Below are 21,972 nucleotides of genomic sequence, written 5' to 3' on the forward strand. Positions count from 1 at the left end.
GGTATCTTTGGAGACAAGGCGAACTCAGTGCTTGGGTGCTTCAAGGACAGCAAAGCTATGGCCAGGTCCTTGGGCCCTACCATGGCCCCTTCACCAACCCCAGTTTGCCTTTCACTCCTTTCTTGGCTGCGGTCCTGCTGTGTGTTTCTTGTGCATTTCCATAATCTCTTCAAATATAAAAAAATTACAAAGAAATTGCTGTCTACCGAACAGAACCGATTGTAGTTTATAGTCTACCTGCACAGCCATCAAGACACACAAGCTTCCCAGCCCCTGTTTGTCCAATGATCATGCACCCACAGACCCCGTAGGTCAGGCAGCCAGGGGTTAGCACAGTCCAAACCCCCAACCCCCGGCATCTGCAGACTGCAAGCCATTTCAGTTACCCCTTCATCTGTTGTAGTGTCATTCCAGTCGGGAATGACGTCCTCACATGCACACTGAAAGAAATTTCCTTTGTAATTTAGTATTTTCAAAAAAAAGTTTTATTGAAGCATTTGATTCAATGTTCATCCCGTTTTTTTCTCACACAATATCCGTGTTATTAAAGTTTTTGATACATGGCCCAATGCATTTCGGGCGTTCTGCCCTTCCTCAGGGGCACAAATTGAAATGAAATCCCTTAGTATCGTCAAAAAACGCCAATCTGCACATCAAATAGTCCTATAGGTCACAAGCTGTAGTCAAAGTTCAAATGTGAAATTTCCGAAACCGAAGGGTTTCGGAAATATCACATTTGAACTTTTTGATGTGCAGATTGGCGTTTTTTGACGATACTAAGGGCTTTCATTTCAATTTGTTCCCCTGAGGAAGGGCAGAACGCCCGAAATGCATTGGGCCATGTATCAAAAACTTTAATAACACGGATATTGTGTGAGAAAAAAACGGGATGAACATTGATTGATTTGATTTGATTGTGGGTTTTATAGAGCGCTCAGCTACCCTAGGGCATCCCGGCGCTGATAACTATCATCCTGGAGAGTGTGCGATCAAGGGGGGTAGTGCTCAGGGGAAGAGGAGGGTCTTCAGTTTTTTCCTAAATCTAAGGTGGTTTTGTTCTTGCCTCAGGGAGAGTGGGAGGGCATTCCACAGTCTTGGAGCATTGTACGAGAACAAGCAACCACCTGTTCTGGCCTTTCTAATTCTGGGGACTTTTGCAAGGGAAAGGGAGTTCGATCTGAGTTGTCTAATTGATTGTTGAAAGGACACAAGAGGTCTAAGAATAGGGGGGCCTTCGTTGTGCAGTATTTTATGTGCCATGCACAAGGTCTTAAAGTTGACCCGTTCCTTGACTGGCAGCCAGTGCAAATTTCTAAGGGCCGGCTTAGCAGAGGTCCTTGCTGCCGTTCCTGTTAGTATTCTTGCAGCCGCGTTTTGTGAACATTGGAGTCTGTGGAGTACAGAGGCTGGGGCCCCCAGATAAAGGACATTCCCGTAGTCCAGTCTGGAGTTCACCAGCCCCTGCATCAAGAGCTTCCTGGATTGAGGGGGGAGTAGATGGAGAATCTTTTGTGCCATCTTCAGAAGGCCGAAGCACGTCCCCGTGGTTTTCCTCGCTTGTGTTTTGAAGCTGAGGTCCTGGTCCAGCCATATCCCCAAGCTTTTAACTTCGGATTTTGGGGGTGGAGGGGATCCCATGCATGGTGGCCAGGGAATGGGGGTGGGTATTTTGTTGGAGTTTCCCAGAAGAAGTATTTCGGATTTTTCCCCATTCAGTTTTAACCGGGATTCGCACATCCATTGGTGGACTTTTTCCAGGCAGCTGGACAGGTTGGAGAGGGCGTTGTCAAGTTGGTTAAGGGACACGATGAGCTGGGTATCATCGGCGTACATTATTGATTTGATCCCAAAAGGTTTAACAACATCCTCGAGAGGAGCCATGTACACATTAAAAAGTGTGGGGCTCAGGGAGGATCCCTGAGGCACCCCGCATTTGAGTGCATGAGCCCTGGAGATGGAGTGTCCGTCAGTTACTTGAAAAGACCTGTCCTCCAAGAAGGATGAGATCCAGGCCAAAGCGGAGTCTGCCACTCCCAGTAGCCCGAGACGATGGACAAGGGTTGCGTGGTCCACCGTGTCGAAGGCGGCACTCAGGTCGAGGAGGATCACAGCCACCGATCCTCCTCCGTCCAGTATGCCCCTTGCTTCCTCGACCACGGCTAACAGGGCGGTATCCGTCCCCTGTCCAGGTCTAAAGCCAGTCTGGGTAGGGCGGAGAAGATGATTGGACTCTAAGAACTCGGAGAGATGTTGATTTGCCACTCTCTCGGCGATTTTGCTAATTGCCGGTAGCAGAGAGATAGGTCTGAAGTTTGATGGGTCAGAGGGATCAAGGTGTGGTTTTTTTATAAGAGCCTTTACCGTGGCTTTTTTCCAGTTTACTGGGACTGAGCCGGTTTCGAAGGAGGCATTGATCAGATTAGTGAGAGGGAGGGCTATGGTGGAAGCAACTTGTTTAAGTTTACTGATCGGGGCTGGGTCAGATGGGGCGCCGCTTTTGACTTTGTGCAAGACACTAAGGAACGTTTCAGTAGTAATTTGAGGGAAAGAAAGCAGTCTTGGGGCGTCTTGGGAGGCCGGGAGGGAAGAGTCTTTTAGTGCAGTTGTCGCAGGCGGGAGGGAGTTCAGGATTTTTTCGATTTTTTTTTAGAAGAAATCGGCCATCTGGTTGCATTTTGCGCCATCCAGGTCAGGAGGGGGTGGAGGTTCCTGTATTTTGGAAAGGAGTTTGACTATCCGGTAAGTCTCTTTTGCGGAGTTGGTTGCGGCTAGTATTTGATCCTCGAAGTAGGAGGCTTGCGCCGCTTTGAGTGCATTTTTGTAGAACCATTGAATCAAATGCTTCAATAAAACTTTCTTTTGAAAATACTAAATTACAAAGGAAATTTCTTTCAGTGTGCATGTGAGGACGTCATTCCCGACTGGAATGACGCTACAACAGTTTTCATAGTCACCTCCAAGACTCAGAAGGAGGCACTCATCTAGCACCTAATCACCTGTTTAACAACTTTTAAACCACAATACACCTTGAGTGCGACAGTTCTACATCCAAATCGTTGTTCAGTTATCCCATCATCATCATGGGCAACCAGTGCGTGGCAGGATACACCATCACCTGCACCACTGGAAGTAAATGCAATTTTACCACTGGGTTCACCACATTGTCCAAAGGGGCTATCCCCCCTTCATGACTGCCTCTCCACTCATGCCACCCACTTTTTACAGGCTGGTGGAGGACCATCTATCCTTCTTTTGCCAGGAAGTATCAAATGTCTTGGCCAAGGGAGCATAGAGAGGATGACAGCGTTAGAAGTAGGTTGTGATTGCTATTTCCACTGCTTTCTGGTGCCCAAGAAGGATGGAGGCCTTTGTCCTATCCTAGACTAACATCCTCTCAATTTCTCCCATAAAAAGGAGAAATTCAAAATGCTCACGTTTGCACAAGTCTTGTCTATCCTGGACCCAGGAGAATATATAGTAGCTTGGACTTGCAGGATCGTTATTTCCACATCCCCATTGTGCCTCCCACAGACATTACCTGCGACTCACGGTAGGCCACAAGAACTTTCAGTTTGCAGTGCTACCCTATGGCCTTACCAGCACCCCTTGGATGCTTACCAAGGTGTTGGCAGTGGTTGTAGCCCATCTGCGGAGATCAGGGGTGACAGTCTTTCCCTATCTTGATGACTGACTGTTGAAGGTGGGCATGTCACAGGCAGTTGTGTCCTACCTGTGACTACAGCAGACCTCCTGCATTTGCTGGAGTTCGCTATCAATGCGTCGAAGCCACACCTGACCCCTTCGCCGGTGCTACCTTTCATTAGAGCTGTCCTGGACATAATGCAGTTTTGGGCTTATGTTCTCAAACCGTGAGTCCAGGATATTCAGGTTCTGATATTGATGTTTCAGTCTTTATCATGGGGTTCAGTGAGACTTACTCTGAGGCTCCTGGGCCTTGTGGCCCCTTGTATCCTGCTTATGACACATCCTGTTGGCATATGTAGGCTCTGCAGTGGGACCTGAAGTTCTAGTGGGCACAGTATCTGGGGAATCTTTCCGACACTGTCCAGATCTCAAAGGGAATTGCAAAAGATATGCAGTGGTGGTTAACAAACAGCAATTGGGTCAGTGGCAGACCTGTCTCCCTACCCCAACTAGATCCGACAGTAGTGACAGATACATTACTTCTGGGATGGGGCGGTCATCTGGAAGAGGTGGAGAGCATAGGCCTCTGGACTCCAGTGGAAGCTGGACTCCACATCAACCTATTGGAGCTACGAGCGATCTAGCTGGCATTAAAAGCCTTTCTACCCTCCCTCAAGGGAAATATAGTGCATGTGTCCATGAACAACAACACTGCCATGTGGTACTGTAACAAACAGTGCAGGTGGGGTTGTGGACCCTTTATCAAGATGCCTGGCACCTCTGGACAGGGCTGGAACGTTAGGGCATATCATTGGTGGTTCAACACCAGGTGGGCTATCTGAACGCCAGGGGGGACAAACTCAGTTGAAAATGTGAAGCGGATTATAAATGGTGTCTCCAAACATAGGTGGTGCACAGTCTCTTTCAGCAGGGGGTAGAGTATTGGTTAGATCTGTTCGTCATCACTAAGAACCTACAATTTCAGCAGTTTTACATACTGGAGTTTTCAAGGCGGATTTCACTCAGAGACGCTTTGCATCTCGAGTGGAGCTCAGGTCTTCTGCATGCCTTTCTACCCATACCACTCCTGCACAGAATTCTCAAGAAGATCAGGATTGACTTGGCCCTAGTCATCCTTGTTGCTCCTGACTGGGCTCAGAGAGTTTGGTATCCTGACCTGTTGCGTATGGCCATCAGGCTGCCCCTTCTGGAGGATCTTCTGGCAAAGCAGCAGGGGAGGATTCTCCACCCGAAACTGTCAACTCTCCGCCTTCATGCATGGGGATTGAGTGGCAACAGTTGACAGCTTTCGACCATCCGCCCGAAGTCTGAAATGTTATCTATGCCCAGCGTCCCTCAACCAAGATGCTATACTCGGGCTGTTGGAATACATTTGTGACATGGTGTGCTGAGAAACAAGTTGATTCCATATCTATTTTCCTTTCCCAGGTTCATTTGCTGTATCCCTACTCTAGCCCAGCGGGGCTCTGCAATGGGAACCTAGCAGGGTTATTTAACTGTGATCTCCTCCTTTCTGCAGCTGCCAGATCAGCCCTCTCTCTTCAAGTCTCCTATTGTAAATGGGTTCCGTAAAGGTTTAAATCATGTTTCCCTTATCTGCCTTTATTATGCTTCAATGGGACCTGACTTTGGTTCTTACTTTATTAATGTTCTTTGAGTTGCTTCATTCTTGTCCTCTTAAGCTCCTCAACATCAAACCAGCATTTCTGGTGGCAATTACTTCTGCCTTGAGAAACAGTCAGCTAAAGGTTTTGTCTTCCCACCCTCCCTAAATCTTCTTTTTCACCCAAAAACTGGTCCTTTGGACTCGAACATCCTTCTTGCCGAAGTTAGTCACCCCATTCCAAGTAGGCCAGTCCATCACTTTGCCTACCTTTTACGTTCTGTCTCTTCTCTCTAAGGAAGAGGAGAGACTTCCCTGGCTGGACCACAAAAGAAGTTTGTGGTTCTACCGTGACCTCCCACAACCATTCTGGGTGGATGATCAACTCTTCGTGGGGTATTTTTGGGGCCAAGGAAGGGAAGGCAGTGCAGAAACAGACCATCTCCAGATGGATCATCCTCTGCATTAAAATCTGCTGCACAGTAGCCAAGAAGCAACACCCAGGGGGTTTTGCTGCTCATTCTACCAGAGCAAAGACTGCGACCCCTGCATTGGCACATGGAGATCTGGTCCTGGACATCTGCCAGGCAGCAATGTAGGCCTCGCTGCTCACATTCACCAAGCACTACTGCCAGGACAGTCACGTCTTTCTGGATGGACACTTTGGTCGTTTGGTCCTACATGACTTTCTGGTTTAAATTAGGTTTGCAGACCCAACTCCTGGAAGGTATTACTTGGGTATCTATTCTAAGGTAATCTGGTAGAAGCTCTATCTCGCTGCAGATTCCTTACTGAGCCATCCATCTTCCCCACTCTGTGAACAGATTTCTTGGGTCAAAGCTGTTCCCCTTTCTGTCCCCTAGTTTTCCACCCCAGTGGCAGGGGTTCTTCATAGTTCTGTGTTCCCGGCATGGAAAGTCACGAAAAGAAACTGAGGTAAGCGCACTAGGTTGTTGCCTCTCTAGGCACAGCACATGTCACTTCCAGCATGATCCCCACTAATGCTACCACGCAGAGACGAACAACACCACATACCGTCACGCAGGGGTACTGCTCACGAAAAGGTTCCGGATCCAGTCTATTGCCTGGGGATAGTTCTAAGGTAAGGAGTTGGCGGCTACATAGCATCTCTACCTGATAAGGTGTTACTGAAGGTAAGTAATTTGTTCTACAGGCTTTTATTTTCTCTTTCATGTTACCTTTGATAGAACTTATATTGTCCCAAACATGTGCACTCCAAAGCACATTAAATCCCTACCACAGCCAGATCACATGAACATAGAGAGATATAGAAATTCAATAGCAGATTGATCCTTACAAAAGTAGTGGCTTCCCAGATATCTTGGGATGACAGAGGACACTGGCCAGTATCCATTTGGCTTCTTCAACCCTCTCCAAGTCACTGGAATCAACCACATAAATAATGCCATGAGCCTCGGTATAGAAGTTACGCCACGTCCCTCTGAAACGCTGCCCTCCAGCCAGATCGACCAGCGTGACATCAAATCTGTCCACTCGGAGCTCCGTCTTCAGGGGGTCTACTGTAGAGGTCGCCTCACAAGAGCAAGCTGCAAAGGGACAAAAGTAAGAAGGTGCAGATAAGTAAAAGGAATGGGTTCCATGCAATTCATGCGTATGACCAAGCACATCTGATGAGGTGTTTGTTCGCTGGCTCTTTTTGTTTTTTAAAGCACATGTTTGTGTATCTAGGGTAAGAAGAACCGCTAGAATCCTGCAGCAGTTGCGATAAAGGACGATAGTTTACTCACACCCTAAAGCTGTGTCACTTTGGTATCAGCTGGGGCATAGCTAGCACCAGGTTTGCAGCTGCATTGGCTCCAGGACCTATGGTTATGGGGGTACAGTTCACCCCAATTACGAGTGCCTCTTACTACCCAACCAAGGGCCAATGGGCTCATATTTAGGTCTGGCATTTATCATTGCCTTTGGTTTTTCAAAAAGCACGTAATATACTTATGTACTGGACTTTGAGCCAGCCTCTTTCACTCATTTGCTTCACTGGTCAAGACGCTTCTGCTGTTGGTGTGAAACATTGTCAACCACATCTTGGATTAGCCATATTTCAATTGGCTGTTTGGTTGTATGCTTCCCCTCCTTTGCGATGCATGAAAGACAATTTCAGATCTGAAAATTATGGACTATCATCTCACATTCAATATTTTTTTCTGAAATGTAGTGACTCGTCAGATATTAGATATGTTACCTCTCCTTTCCCTTGCGGCCAACTCACTGCTCCTTCTGTGTGCCTGGCCGCCCTGCTTTACTCCCTGCCTGGCGGATCCTTCCGCCAGGCAGGGACGCTGGCTCTTTTCCCCAGCTGCCAGGATGCTCCTTACACTGTGAGTGCACCTTACAACTCTTCCCCCCTGCAGTCGGGACACTGCTCTCACAGTGAGCATGCCCTGCACTCTTCTGACCTGCTGCTAGGAGCTGCTGCTGCTAGGTCCACCTGACAGCTTTCTCCCGTACCAAAGAACTGGCAGATCCAATAGCCGTGGTTTGTAAATACAAGTCAGACCAATTCGCTTTGCCAATGCTTGTTCTCGTTTTCATTAGAATCCATGGCACTTTTGTGTCGCTTCTACTTTAATACTTGGACACTTTTTATTTTAATAAGCCTTTTTTGTCAACATTTTAAATCCCACGTCATCCGTTTTCATGAGTCGGACACTGTTGTGATGATACTTCATTAGTTCATACCCCTAGCAATAGGTGAATGAAATTTAAAAAGTCTTAACCCCTATGCTCATCGTTCAGCTTACCCTAGCCAACAGAACATAGTCAGTGTACTGAACTCAGGTCAAAAGATTCTCCCGCCGCTCCCATCCCCTATATATTGGCCTTGACTCATTATTGGTTCTTGATGATTGTTTGTAAATTAAGAGTAATTCCACAACACGCCAGCCAGATTACCAGTTGTTCTATATTTAGAAATGTCAAAGAGATGCTAGGGAATGCCATAACGCATAATTGTATGGGCAATTAAAAGAAATGAAAAGCAAGCTGAAAAATATGCAACTAAGTACATTTTATTACAGATATGTATCATTTTTTTGCACTCTTACAATTATGTTTTGAGTCTTGTTTAAGAGAAAATGTTGTCATCCTGGAAATTGCTTTGTTAAAAATAGTCATAAACCGCAATACATAGTAAAGAACTTATAAAAAACGACCACCACTATATAATGAAGCTCATACCTCTATATCTGATGCGTGTAAAACACAACGGACATTGATTGTTGAACCAAAGTCCATCTTTCATTGTTTGCAGTTTTTACAGCTCAAAACTGGCCCTAAGGAAATAGAGCACTTTACAAGAGCACCAGCTGTAACACCGTGTTATTCTTCTTTTTTCAGGCACAGGGAGATTATGAGGTTTGCCAAGAATCACAGGGTGTTAAAACGATGCTGGGAATTGAGCCCCTGGTTATCCAATTCCAAGACCATCAGCTCTAACTGACAGGCAAGCCTCATATCCCTTTAACTGGTCAACCAAATACAACAAGAATCTAATGGGTTTTGTGCATTGATCCAGTACATTCTCTTCCAGATCCACTTTGTGCAGACTTATATTCTATGAATAATCAATTCTGTGGCGACAACATGTGCTTATTATAAGCTGAAATGAATGATATCCTTCCAGCAGTGCCAGTGTAAACGGAATTTCAGAGACACTGGTCTGTGGAGTAATAGATGTATCCACCGCATGAAAAGCATCTGCTCCCTGTAAAGGGCGGTGTGTGCTCATTGGGCGAGGGCAGTTGTGTTTGCAGCCTGTGGGCCAATTTGCATGTTTACATGGCTGACAACTTCTGTTGCACGAGGCCCTGCCGGGGTTGTATGTCAGAATGTTGACTACAGAAATATCGAGCTACAAGAATACCATAACGAAAAAAATATCGATAACTAAAATATTGATAAGCTAGGTATATACAAGTAAGTATAAATGCACTATTCTGAACTCCACGTCTTCGTACCTTCAAGATACATCTTGGTTAAGTACATATTTGTTACGTATAGTAAACCTCTATTCATTGACAGATATTCACCCTGTCTATGTTTTGTGATGTTTTTGCTGCGGTCTGTTTAAAACTCCATACCATACCCATAGAGGGCGCTGAACTTTGGAAGGACTCTAGACATAGATTGGACTGTTTGTCCAGGCAGAAACTCGTTCAGCAATAAGATATGTACTATTTATACCGAGAGTCCGGGGCCATGGGCCAAGTATGTGAGGTGCCTGACCCTACATTCCGCACCCGGGCGGCATCTTTGCTCACTCCATCCGGTGGCGTCTCTGTCCGAGCCGTTCCTCCACAAAAAAAGAGGCGGGGATCCCCAATGGTGAGAAGAACTGTGGAGCGCCCCCCCATCTGGAGCTAAGATTAATGACTCACGGTGGCTCGTGAGAGAACATTTTAAAGAAATATCCAGCAGAAAACTCATCTGCTGATCTTGAATTTGTTTGCATATTTGCACTTGTTGGTATGTTTATGTTATGCATTCTGTTATTACCTATTTCATGTGTATAAAGGCTCATTGGAATATTTGTGTACCAATGCTATCTGGTGACTTTTTGTATGACGTTGAGTGCTTTGATAAACCTCGATCAGACTTTGGCGAAATAAAAATCAATGGACCACTTCGATATGTAGGAGTTTTGGTTTCTTGCTTGTCCTTCGTTAGAGCAGCACACATTGAAACGTTTATTGATTACTACTATATAGTAAAATTAGAAAGGAATCTATGGGGCATATTAGCAAGAAAGGGCGTTACATTATCGCCGCTTTTATCGGCAGGAAACTGCCGATAAAAGCGGGGATAATGTAAGGCCCTTTCTTGATAATATGCCCCTATGTTTTTATTCCACAAGGACATGCTCTTATAAACGTGTTATTGCATAATAATAAAATAGATTGGATATTATTAACTTGAAGAAAAGGATTTGCGATATGACCCGTGTTTAAATCAAATAAAGGCGAGCTGACCTGTCCACAGTACTGCACACATACTGCTCAGAAAAGGTTCGAAAAATTACCTAGAGATGATCAACGCAGGATCGATCACCCGCATACATTTATTTTTTGAACTTTTTAGGCTGTGTCGCTTCGTGGGCCCTAGGCCCACATGGTAGAAATGAGTACGACACAGACACCAGTTAGGTAGTGGGTTAGTGAGCCACGAGCACGTGCGCTCGGCTCCTTTTATTGACTGATGTCACGTGCCTCGTGACATCAGTGGTGGGTGGGTGTTTAGTGTAGGCTTTACAATATTAACCCTTAACAGTGTCAGCTAGGACACTACATTCCTCCCAAACTTTAATAAAAATTAAGGAAAAGCAAGAGTCCGAACCTGTGGGAGGAAATACACAAATGTACAATAATTACACATTTACATCGAGTCTCTTCAGCTGCTTGCTTGATGACGGTGATGGAAATTGCTGCTGAAACTTTATTTCTTCTTGGCTTGACGTCCTGGTTATCGGTGGGGGTGCTCTTCTTTGCTTTCGCCGTGGACATGTGTTGGTCAGTCCACTGAGATCTGGCTTTTGAGGATGACCTCAAACAGGATGACCAGATGTTAGACTAGGATGATGTCTTCTGCTGGTCCGTCGGTTTCTTCACTGTCAGCAATTTGGCTTCACATTGCAAGGGTAGAGTTTGAAGGACATTCTTCTCACTAGGATGCCCCTCTCGCGGGTATTCTCCTGCCACGAGATATACCGGAGGCCCTTTGAGTCAGGTTTCCACTAGGCCGGGTATTATTCCACAGCGTTGCTCCAACTCCACAGTCTGCGTGTGAATGGAGGAGACGATGAGGGTACTACCTCACAAAGTCCGTAGCTCCACCTGAAGGGTAGTTGTTGACTCCTTCCTTTGCGCACCAGTTCCTCTTCTCCCCGGGACGTGCAGGTGAGACGGCGATGGATCCATCTCTCGTGTCGGGACCCTCTGCCACTGGTGTCCCTGAGGCCTTTGCCCCTTGGATCTCCACGGGCTGGCGGGGATCGGTCAGTACTCCTTACTCAGGCCATCTGAGCTCCCTCCGCTTCCAGACTTCCGTTCAATTCCAAAGGTGGGTGTTGCCAATGGTCCGGCCTGTGCTCTCCTACCGTCCACGGGTCGTCGGGATCTTGTGAATGGGTAGTAAGCATGGGCGAATTTTGCGGATCTCGCGTTCGCGAATTTGCGGATTTTTGAACTCGCAATCCGCAAAATCCGCGAATTCTTGCGAATTTGCGGTTTTTTTTTTTTTTTTGTGTTCGCAAGGATTTCTGCCAGTTCGCGAGGGTTTCGTACCAGTTCGCAATTGCGAACTTACATTTCGTCGCGCAACGGTCGCGAATTATGTTGTTTCTACGTCTGGTTCATCATCACAGGTTCCCAGCACCCTCTGTTTCACCACTGCAACCCTCTGTTACATCAATGCCACCCTCTGGTTCATCATTACTGTAGATTATGGGGGGGAAAAGCAAGCACACCATCCCTGCTTCAACTCAGATGAATTAATTTGGGGTTAGTTTATTAATGTGTCACTGTTTTAAAATTCCAGTCTGGCACCTGCTTCCTTATCTGTAATTTTGCTTTCTGTTGCAGTGCATTTTTTTTCCCCAGGACCTTCTTTGTGGCCTACTTGTAGCTATTGTATGAGCCTGCTGTGAGGGTCAGAGCAGGGTCATACAATTGTTGCAACTAGCAACTGAATTCTGGAGGGGCCCCAGTCAGGAAGCACTACCGGGAATTGTTACTAATGATGAGTTTGAACTCTTGCCCCTGCCGAGTGCTTTCACTTTTGAAAAACTCGTTTTTCTGCAATTTCGCGGGGTTCGCGGGGTGCGAACACGCGCAAGATCGGATTCGGAAGCCGCAAATTCGTGCGAATATGCAATTTGTTTTTTTTGCAGCGTGTTAGTTGGCAAGGTTTTGTGCGTTTTTGCGAGCCGCTCGTAGCGCAAGACGCGAAGTTACCCTCGCGGTCGTGCAAGGGCGCAGCCATCTTGTTTGCCTGACGTATTTCCGTTTCCGGGCGCGAAGTGTAATCTCGCAAAGTCCGCGGTTTGCCAGTACAGTCTCGCGCGTGTTCGCAAGGAAAATCTCGCGCGAACTTACCCGCGCGGTCGTGAACGGGCGCGGCCATCTTGTTTCTCATTCATTGCTATGGTTCTGGGCATGGTCTTTGTATCCTCTGTCAATCTCTGCCATCCTTTGCTTGTTTGAAGTTTTTTTTTATCTATTTTACTTATTATCTATCCCTCTATTTTTCTAGCCCTATATTTTTGTGTTTACTGCTACTTTTGGTTAATTTTAAACTACTTTTGTAAACTCTTTTCTTTTCTTCTCTTCCCTATTCTATTTTCTTTATTCCTTTCCGCCCAGACCATGGTGAAGGGAGCCGGGAAGCATCCCGAGAAGGGGAAGGGTCCCGCACCCCGTGTCCGGCTCCCGTGCGGGCGTTTGAGGGGGGAGCTAGTGATGCCACGGGAGATCTTTACCCCGGAGGAGGTGGGCCAACTCATTTTTTATGTTCAGCGCCGCCTCCCCAGGACCATCATGGGAGGCGGCAAGATCAGTGCCGGGTACGGGGCCCGGGAGCGCCGGAAGCGGTGGGAGAAGGTGTGCCAGGCCATTTACCACCACTCTCGGGTCTGGCGCACCTACAACCAGGCCACCCACCGCTGGACGGATGTCCTGACCCGTGAGCGAGATCTGCTCGACCTCCTTGGCCTTGAGATCCCCGGGCTTGGTGAGTAGTAGTAGCTATGTCTTTACTACTATGTTTTCTCCTGCTGTGTTATTATATTGCAAATTTTTGTTTTTTTTACAAGAGCAATAATGCTGCTCATTACATTGTAGGTACATTTTATTTCAAAATCTTCTGTGCATTTCAGGTACACTGCTCTCCTTCTCAGTAGTGTTGCTACTATGCTTATTTGTTTTAGATTTTGTGTTCATTTCATTGGCCTGTGAAATTATGTATGAGTGTAGTTGAAAGAACTGCGCAATGCTACACACTAAGGTTCAGATTTTTAATTACCGGCGCATCCCTGCAAAGTTGCAGGGATGCGCCAGTAATTGTGCGTCACGCCACCATCACCCATGGTGCGCCGTATTACAATGCGGCGCGCCATGGGCCCAAAACGTCACCAAAGCGTTACGCATCTGTGCCGTAAAGGTGGCGCATTGCTGGAGTTGCGTCGCAACGATGGTGCAGCTCCATCAATTCTCTGGGGTGCCCTATCTCCCCAATGCTGCGTCAAGCCGTACGTCTGCTTCAAGCAGGCGCAGGGTTTGAGTCACGCATCATTGTCCTCAAAGTGACTGATTGAAATCTTGTAGATTTCCCTCAGCCACTTTTAGGATGCGTTCCTGCGCAGGAACGCCCTCCCTTGCGCCGGAACACCCCTATTGGCGCAGGGCTTTACAACGTGATGCATCTCCCAGATGCGTCACGTTGTTAATATACGCCGCACCATTGCGCCTCTTATGTGCTGTCGCTGCGTCACAAAAGTCACGCAACAATGGAGCAAAAGAGCCGCAAGGGCCTTATAAATCAGCCCCTACAGACTCAAGTCCAGTCCTTCCTTTGTACACATGGCGATAAGAAGAAATAGTGGTGGTGGATTAATAGTTTGAGTATTTTAATGACTGGTGAATGTAGTAGGAAACTTTAGTGTTGTCGCTGATCTTCAATCACAATGGACTTTGGCTGTCACTTTGCGTGCTGCGGACTGCTGCCTGCCAATCCTAGGCAAACCTTTTTAGTACTTTGTTTAGTGAGTTACATAGGGTAGTTTCCAATTCGACGGTCCGCAAATCAAGCAATACTAAAGTAATGACGTAGTCGACCACATGAGATTGGTCAATAATATATCCCGTGGAGTCGTTCCCTATTTGCTATTTCGCAAAAATATTTTGTTACTTTGTTAGTTCTTTTTTAAATGTTTGATTTGGTTGAGAAATAAATATCATCCATGTTTTCTGTTTTTCTTTCTTTCATGTTGTACATCAGCTTCCCCCAGGGGCAAGAGGAGGACACAGGAGGAGGAGGAGGAGGGTGCTGTTGTCGATGCAGGCCAGGACCGGGCAGTCGAGGGCTCCTTTGCTGGCCCCAGTAAGTTTTAATTTTAATATAGAGTACTTATTTTTTCCTAGCGTTCCTCATTCGATTTTTTCTAAATCGTCTTTGATCTTCTTGTAGACAGGATCTAAATTCTTATCCCTATGACTCCGTGTGGTATTACTAGATTATTCTTATTAGTCTGTCTGTGTAGCTAACTAAGATTGCACATTTGGCATTTCCATTGGACTCCCATTCTAGTCAGCAATAGCTCTATGCACTGAGTGTAGTCCTCTGGGATTGTCCATATTGTCTTTTCAAGTATTCTAAATGTTTATGCTTTGACCATTGCCAACAATAAAAAGGTGAATGACCACCACCAAGAAATAATAAGATACTACTTTACTTTTGGTTTGGATAGGACAATCCATTCTACTACTGTTGCAGGGACAAATCTGCACAAACAGAACTATGGACACTAAATAATGCATCGCTTAGCTTATCAATTATAATAGGTGCTGTAACTGTTAGACTTTCCACATACCTCAGTGATAACAGACTTTGTAGTTGAACCCCGGCCCCAATCTCCTTACTGACTAGATAGTGTGGCAGAGTCATTTAGCTCCCAAAGTCACCGATGGCAGAGGCACGGACTCATGCTTGCAAAAATTCGAAAACCTTTAGCTCATCCACTCTAGTCTGGAGGACCAAAAACCACAGACTCTATTTAAGTTTAAAAGCTTTATTAAAAGTAAACACATTTATTAAATTCAAGTTTGTCATAAAAGTGAACGTGTAACTGAAAATGGAAAAGTGCTTAGTGCTGACGATTAATTGGACACATTTCTTGTGGTCGAGCCGAGCTCTCACCTGGTTTGAACTTGATCCTGCTCGTGTTCTTAGAAGTCAAGGTTCTGTCTGTTAGGAGAAAAAGTGGTGCGTGTTAAAAAGTAAAAAGCAAACATTCATCAGTTGTGCCAAAAAGTGCAGCAAGACAACAGCCTTCCCTGGAAAAAGGGACCTTTTTACTCTAGAGTACACAGTCAAAAATTATTAAATTGTACACTTTTTTTCACATTTCTTTCTTCCTCCTAGACCAAATATTATATAGTAGTGAGTGGTGTATTCTAACATTATTAAATGTACTTTGTAGGTGGAACATCTGGAGACGGGGCCAGCGCGGAGGTGGTGGCATTGGACGAGGAGGACAACTCTGGGGAGGAGGCGGTGCAAGTGCCGGAAAAGGACATGCCTGTGAGGGTTCACACGGTGGTGGCGGGCAGAGGTAAGCTATACATTCCTTAGTCATTGAGATTGAAGACTGCAGAGTGTGCTTTCTGCACGGGTGTATTATAAAAAAAGCAGGTAGTAGCCTCCTCTAAATGTACTTCGACTTAGCTGTGAAGTTTTTGGCGAGAAGAATCCCAATCAGATCTGAGGTGAACTTGATGGATGGGATGAACGAAAAGCGAAAGAAGGGTGTAAGTAAGTGTGGAAGCACGAGAAATGTAATGATGACTGGCAAAGAAGAATGATATGTGTTTGCTTGGTCCCCGAGGTGGCTGGGAAGGTAAGAAAATGGTATGGTGCATGGCTGGGTGAATGATGAAGCAAGGATGGGTGGAAGGAGAACAGCCTGGGTGGGTGAGACAGAAACTGTATGTGTGCAATATACTTTGAATGGATGGATGCCTGGATCATTCATGGTACTATCTGACTCTTAGATAGCATATGTGAATCTAGAGAGAGTAGACGGTCACTGGATGAACTAAGTGTTACTTTGAAGAGCATGTAACACCGCACCCGCACGTCCGTTCCAGTGTAGGAAAGGCAAGGAAAAGAAGTTGTAACGTTGTCCAAAGACTACCATGAATAGTAGCAGTAGTTTGTATTGCAACTGCAAGCACAGCATATATCCAGTTATTACGGTGGGCACTCCCTACCTCCCTTAATAACTTTAGTTTAGTAGTAGTACGTCATTCATGTGTGGGGGTATCACTGTTCACTCAATAATAAGCAAAGCACCTAAAGTCATCCCATATGTCATCAAATACATCCCATGTGAAGTGATAGATAATCAGATAATTTAGCTTCTTCATTTTCCTTTTCTAATACTCATTTGCACTGTAGGGTGAAAGCTAAATTAATTAAGCAGTAGCCCTTTTAACAGAGTATTCTCAGTGCCACCCGTAATAGAAAAGTAAGAGCTTCACCACCTGCATGTACTGGACCGGTACAGTAACGCAAGTCTGTCTCACTCACCATGGTGTGCGTCTGTTTTTCTCGGGTGCAAGTTCACTGCGCTGGCATTATGCCGGCTTGCATAAGATAACGTACCAATTGTCCTAAACAAGAGAGAAGAAGAAGAATAAGAGTGGTGTACTGTCATAGTCGACTGTAATAGAAGTCCATAGTGCTCGTAGAATTTGTTCCTTAAACTCCCACTAATGTTAGAGCAAGGATGAAGAAGTCGGAGGTTACATAGATACTGTCCTCAATAGTTATGCACTGTGCTTTCAATTTGCTACTTGTACTGTGACAACTTTCTGCTCAATCATTTTGTGTTAATCTTAAGGAGCATTGGTTACAGACTATGTCTTTCTTTTTTCATGTAGTTGCTCCTTCCAAATCCAAGACACCATCAAGGAGGAAGGAGCAGGCTCGAATGGCCCGGCAACGGAGGCTGGATGCCACTGTTGCTGAATATCGGCGGCTGGTGGCCCTGGAGGAGGAGGAGACGCAGTCTGGAACAACAACAACGTCCACTGGGACAGCTGCCTCCTCCTCCGTGCGGGCTGCCAGCCAGCGCAGTGCTCCAGCGGTACGGAGCCGGGCTACCAAAGCCAAACGCCACCGCCCAGCAGCAAAGAAAGCAGCTGCCCCTCACAGGATTTGCAAGGCACACCGGCGCCGCTTATCCCTCAGACTGTCCTACCTGGAGCAGGAGGTCCATAATTATAAGAACGTGGTGGAGGGCCTCCGCTTCGAACTTGCCACCCTCCGCAAGGAGCATGATGCCCTGGCTGCTAATTCCAACAGCACCCTGCCATAGTGTCCCTTGCCCCTTTTTTAGAGACTTTTGGGGGGTGGGAATTGGGAGTTGTGATTTTTGGGGACTTTTGAAGGACAATCGTTGGGGTTAGGGAGGGTCTTGCGGGAGATTCTTTTGTTAGGGCTATAAAAATATACTTTTTGAAACTTTATCTGACCATACCTGTTTTTTACTGCTTTTGAGTCTGGTGGGTGGGGGTTTAACATAACAGTAAGTTTGTTTTCCTGAATAGTCCTAGGACTTTAGTAGTACTACCGTCAATCAAATCTCTCGTCTCTCCTAATACTCCATTATACTACCTCCAACCAAACGCCTATCTTACCTGTAATTTCTGTTTGCAAGTAGGGCTAGGCCCAGGGCTGGCTCCACGGGAAACAGCAAATAAGGTTGGCAATCCTGGGCGGATAAAATTTCCTCATAGCGGTGGTACTACTGGTGTGACACAGTGGCAGTTGCTTGCCTATGAAAAAAAGAAAATGAAATCTGGTTTGTCCTCCTGAGCAATACAAAGGTACAATACAGAATATAGCAGGTGACAGAAGTACACTAGAACAGTGCCACGTTGTAGCCTAACAAATGTTAAAGTATAACTAATTCGGTTGAAGTTCTTTGACATTAGCCATGGGTCTTTGTCAAGCAGAGTAAGAATATATCCTCGGATTTCTTCACCAGCCTGTTGCTATCACCTTATCCTCCCCAGCAAGTGTGTGGATTTATTGCTGTAATTTAGTCACACATCAATCAAAACCACACAGCCCGGGGGAAGAGGGTTAGGGTTTGAAAAATGGATGGGTACGGGGGTTTTTGGGAAAGGTTTTGGGAGACAAGAAAAAGTAGCACAGCATGGACGAACAATTGTGAACATAAACAAATCTTTGGGTACAAACCTATCCCTCAATCTTTGAAAGTGCATACACTACTGTAACTGCATGCATGTCAGTTAAAAGTAATTAGTACTTTCGACAACTGTGGAAGAAAGAATGCGACAGTACAGGGCGTGGGTGGAAATATTGATAACTATATTCAACATAAGGTCTCTGTAGCCAGATACCTGAGAGCCTTGCTGGTCACTATAAATCCATTCACAACAACACTCAATGGGGTTGGTCTGGAAGGTGTCAGGTTTACTCCCCGTGATCCAGTCGATGCAAATATGGTTCCACCTCCAAATGTCACCAACACCCAGAAGTGTAAACACAGGGTGTTCGAGGCATTAGGCGGGGGAGAAAAATAACAAACTAAAATAAAAAATGTGGGATGGGTAAAGGTAGGGTCAGCAGGGAAAGGATACCTGTAACAGAAGACAAGACAGGCATCAGTGAAGTGCTGTCCTAACATACAAGGGTACTCTCATATAGTCTCACTAAATAGTCTGCAAGTCTCCCGCCTACTCATGGGAAATGTAGTTTCATAGTACGGTAGGCGCTTAGGGGCTGCGTAACCTGACAGAAGGTATAGTAGATAGAAAAGGAGAAATTGCTTTTTTTCTAGGTGTCCCCTCACTCACCAGGGTTGCCCCTTGGTGACATGCTTCATCATTGGGGCCATCCCAGTCCTCTACGGCCTGGGGCGTGCTGCGACTTGCGAATTACGTAGGAGCACTTACAAATGACTATGTGTGGTGCAGATGTGATAGTGGAGTGGACTAAGTGATGTGTTAAGGGATCAATGTAGAAGCAGAGAGAGAGCCAAGAAATGCAGTCACAGTCAGAGAAAAAGGCAAGGGATACTGTATCTATGTGGTTGTAGTGGTCCTGTTGGAAGTGGTAAGTAAGTTGCCCGCAGAAAAAAAATCCTCCTATTAGCGGCACTCCTCCATTGCAGCCGACGCTTCGTCCATCGATGTTGGTCACCAGAAGACACCCTGTCCACTGCCTGCCTGATGCTGAATTGTGGCTCGCTACTGTGAAGCCTGACTCCATCCTTTTTTCCCCATTGCAGAGACTGAAACCCGGCCTGTAATTATTCAACGAAAAACAGGAAGTGATATAATATTACAACACCACTGATAAATAAATATAAGGCATGTAGGCTGTGGAGTGCAAAAAGTCACAATTGTTTTTCCTAGTAGACAGTACAATGTTTTTGAAAGTGCGTACTCTGAGTCACCTTTTGAAGGATGTATGGGCAAATTAATGTATCGGATCTTGCCCCTCAAGCTAGGTGTACTGTAAACTGTGTTTTAGAACAAAATTAGATCTTCCTAGCAGTGCTCCCACCCAGACCCTTACTAAAGCCAGTCGCAAAAATGTAGAAGACCCCCAATCAAATCTCAAAAAACGAGGCCTAGCAGAAAACTGGTGACAAAACTTACTTTGAAAGTAAAAGTAGGCCGAAGTACCCTAATTACCCATTACCCACCGTGGATTGCATTCAAACCACTTGCAAGCAACCAAGCAAAAGTAGCCATAGCCAGCATCGCTCCAAGACTCGAAATCCCCCCCACTCAAACACATGCAATAGAAATACTGCTAACCCTAACGAACCCTAAGTTAAGAATAGTGGCAAAGGCTTTCTTTAACTATGCCAAATCCCCCCTTTCCCACCATGGATTTTCTTCAAATGACTTGCAACCAAAATTACACATTCTCACGAGTGCTCTAAGACCCCAGAACTCAGTTTGAAAAATCTAGAACACCCCGAAACACATGCAATCCTGCTGCTAGGGCTAACCCTAACGAACCCTAAGTTACAAAAAGTGCCAAAACTAAAGGCTTTTCCGCGCGGATTTTGTCCCAACCACTTCTACCCGGTATTAGACCTTCCCAGGAATGCCCCAAGACCCGGCAACCCACCCGCCAAGAAGCGTAACACCCCCAAACAGGCCAAAAGCAAAATCTCATACTTGCAATATTTCTGGGCCTTCGGTCCAAACGCGCTGCGTAGCTAGGCCATAAGTCGGGGTTGGCACGACGGATTTCCTGAAAAGCAAATGCAATCAAGATTAGAGTGTCCCAGCAGTGCTCCCAGACCACGAAACTCACCCGCAAACAGACGGAACCCCCCCTAAGAGCACCTCAAAGGCAAGCAAGTCATCAAAAACACAAAAAAAATTCCGCCTGGGATTTGGTCCAAAACACTTTTATCCGGTATTAGAGCTTCCCAGCAATGGCCCCAGAGCCGTCAACCCAGGAGAAAACGAGTAGAAGACCCCCAAACAGCCAAAGAGCAAAAGTACAAAAATGGGGACTTAGTCACTTTTTCACAAATTTCCCAAATCACTCCGCGCGCGCTCTGCAGCTAGGCCCTAAGTCCCCTCAGCCACCATGGATTTGCTTCAAACCTCTTGCAAAGTAAAGTATATATAGCCAGCAGTGCTCCCAGACCACGAAACTCACCCGCAAACACCAGGAAGCCCCCCAAACAGGCCCCCGAAAACGCTACATAGAGCAAAATGTCTGAAATAGCCCAAAAAAAATCGGCCTGGATTTTGTCCCAACCACTTCTACCCGGTATTAGACCTTCCCAGGAATGCCCCAAGACCCGGCAACCCACCCGCCAAGAAGCATAACACCCCCAAACAGGCCAAAAGCAAAATCTCATACTTGCAATATTTCTGGGCCTTCGGTCCAAACGCGCTGCGTAGCTAGGCCATAAGTCGGGGTTGGCACGACGGATTTCCTGAAAAGCAAATGCAATCAAGATTAGAGTGTCCCAGCAGTGCTCCCAGACCACGAAACTCACCCGCAAACACCAGGAAGCCCCCCAAACAGGCCCCCGAAAACGCTACATAGAGCAAAATGTCTGAAATAGCCCAAAAAAAATCGGCCTGGATTTTGTCCCAACCACTTCTACCCGGTATTAGACCTTCCCAGGAATGCCCCAAGACCCGGCAACCCACCCGCCAAGAAGCATAACACCCCCAAACAGGCCAAAAGCAAAATCTCATACTTGCAATATTTCTGGGCCTTCGGTCCAAACGCGCTGCGTAGCTAGGCCATAAGTCGGGGTTGGCACGACGGATTTCCTGAAAAGCAAATGCAATCAAGATTAGAGTGTCCCAGCAGTGCTCCCAGACCACGAAACTCACCCGCAAACACCAGGAAGCCCCCCAAACAGGCCCCCGAAAACGCTACATAGAGCAAAATGTCTGAAATAGCCCAAAAAAAATCGGCCTGGATTTTGTCCCAACCACTTCTACCCGGTATTAGACCTTCCCAGGAATGCCCCAAGACCCGGCAACCCACCCGCCAAGAAGCATAACACCCCCAAACAGGCCAAAAGCAAAATCTCATACTTGCAATATTTCTGGGCCTTCGGTCCAAACGCGCTGCGTAGCTAGGCCATAAGTCGGGGTTGGCACGACGGATTTCCTGAAAAGCAAATGCAATCAAGATTAGAGTGTCCCAGCAGTGCTCCCAGACCACGAAACTCACCCGCAAACACCAGGAAGCCCCCCAAACAGGCCCCCGAAAACGCTACATAGAGCAAAATGTCAGAAATAGCCCAAAAAAAAATCGGCCTGGATTTTGTCCCAACCACTTCTACCCGGTATTAGACCTTCCCAGGAATGCCCCAAGACCCGGCAACCCACCCGCCAAGAAGTATAACACCCCCAAACAGGCCAAAAGCA

General features: G+C 46.3%; 1 pseudogene across 1 annotated transcript in view; it reads right to left on the reverse strand.

Annotated features, from left to right (window-relative positions):
* Window positions 1–21,972, reverse strand: part of LOC147659583 (ADP-ribosylation factor-like protein 13B) — a 283,841-nt pseudogene that overhangs the window by 78,239 nt on the left and 183,630 nt on the right. The window contains exon 4 of the transcript XR_015307207.1: window positions 6,588–6,837. The product of XR_015307207.1 is annotated as an ADP-ribosylation factor-like protein 13B (transcript). The remainder of the gene's footprint in view (window positions 1–6,587; window positions 6,838–21,972) is intronic.

The sequence above is a fragment of the Lissotriton vulgaris genome, unplaced genomic scaffold (assembly GCF_964263255.1).
Source record: "Lissotriton vulgaris unplaced genomic scaffold, aLisVul1.2 SCAFFOLD_2400, whole genome shotgun sequence".
NCBI classification, from domain to species: Eukaryota; Metazoa; Chordata; class Amphibia; order Caudata; family Salamandridae; genus Lissotriton; species Lissotriton vulgaris.